This window comes from Bufo gargarizans, chromosome 2 (genome assembly GCF_014858855.1).
Source record: "Bufo gargarizans isolate SCDJY-AF-19 chromosome 2, ASM1485885v1, whole genome shotgun sequence".
Taxonomy (NCBI): Eukaryota; Metazoa; Chordata; class Amphibia; order Anura; family Bufonidae; genus Bufo; species Bufo gargarizans.
Window position 1 is genome coordinate 622377652 of NC_058081.1, and position 1401 is coordinate 622379052.

General features: G+C 36.6%; 1 non-coding gene across 1 annotated transcript; it reads right to left on the bottom strand.

Annotated features, from left to right (window-relative positions):
• Positions 1-1328: 1328 nt before the first annotated feature.
• TRNAF-GAA lies at positions 1329-1401 on the bottom strand. The gene has a single exon. It is a non-coding gene; the product is annotated as a tRNA-Phe (tRNA).

Consider the following 1401-nt stretch of genomic DNA (forward strand, 5'->3'; position numbering starts at 1 on the left):
AATGTTGCCATTAAAAATACAACTTAAAACAAGTCCGTAAATGGCCATGTAAGTGGAAAAGATTTTGCTCTTGAATGGAGCGGAGGAAAAATAAAAAATAAATTGGCCTAGTCCCAAAGATGTTAAAGGGGTTGTACAAGTTACATTTTAGAATTTGGGCTGTTAAAAAAATAAAGAAAAGAACTTATCTTACCTTCACCAGCCCCCTCAGATACAGCGATGCCTCTACATCCTCTTCCCCAGGCTGCAGCTAGTAAAGTATTTTTGTGGCTGTAGCTGTGATGTCCTGTATCCTGCTGCAGGATACAGGTCTCAGTGGTCTTGGGCTGTACACTACTGAGACCAGTTATTCATCGGTATATAGGATGTCACTATTGCAGCCTGGGGATGAAGAAGTAGGTGTGACTGTGGAATGGAGGGAGCTGGTGCAGGTACAGTAAATCTTAGTTTTTTACTGGTCCCTCCTGGTTTTTAGCGATTGATGGGTTGCAATGACGACACACGCATGACTTGTACTGCGACTCCATTTATTTCTATGGGATTACCGCTACACTGTGAAGCCCCAGCGATCCTGGCTGCAACAGCTGTCACGGGACCAGAGTTGCTGTGTAGCCAAACCCTAAATAGGCAAAAGCACCTCAAAATGCATAAATCCATGAACAAAATTGTGTGTGAAGGGACCCTAAAAGTTATCTAAAACACATAAACTCAGCACAATACGGTATATTTTTGGCACAATTTGTTGTCCTTAGGATATAACAGTAATTAAAAAAAGTTAAACTGCATAATGTGTCAAATAAATATAGAAAATAATAAGGTAAACATAAAAATAAAACAAAATAAGATAGGACACCTACCAGCCCCAATATGTCTGCAACAGAAAGAACCCACTTTAAAATGTTATAAATAAAAAAATTAATAAATGTTATAATTTTTTTCTGTCATAAAATACTAATATAAAACATGATGCAAAAATTGTATAAAAGAATTGGAAATGCTAACTAGTCATACTTTAGTCTTAAATAATGTAGCATTTAATACATTCATCAGAAATTGTCATATTTAAAAGCTATTTTTGAAAATAATTTTAGGGACTTTGACTATGTAACTAAAAATTAGTAATGAAATGTTGCAGTTTCCATATTGCCCACTAGATGTCAGTACTACATACATGTGTTCCTCACTTGCAAATCAAGACCACCATATTTATAGATTGTTGTTATTAAGAGCCTTCACGGTCTACTTGGTGGCGCTCTGGCAAAAAATAAAATAAACTTTCAGTGCAAAAGAAAATTGATAAGGTTTATTTCAAAAAGATTGCTTCCTTCTGCCGAAACCCGGGATCGAACCAGGGACCTTTAGATCTTCAGTCTAACGCTCTCCCAACTGAGCTATTTCGGC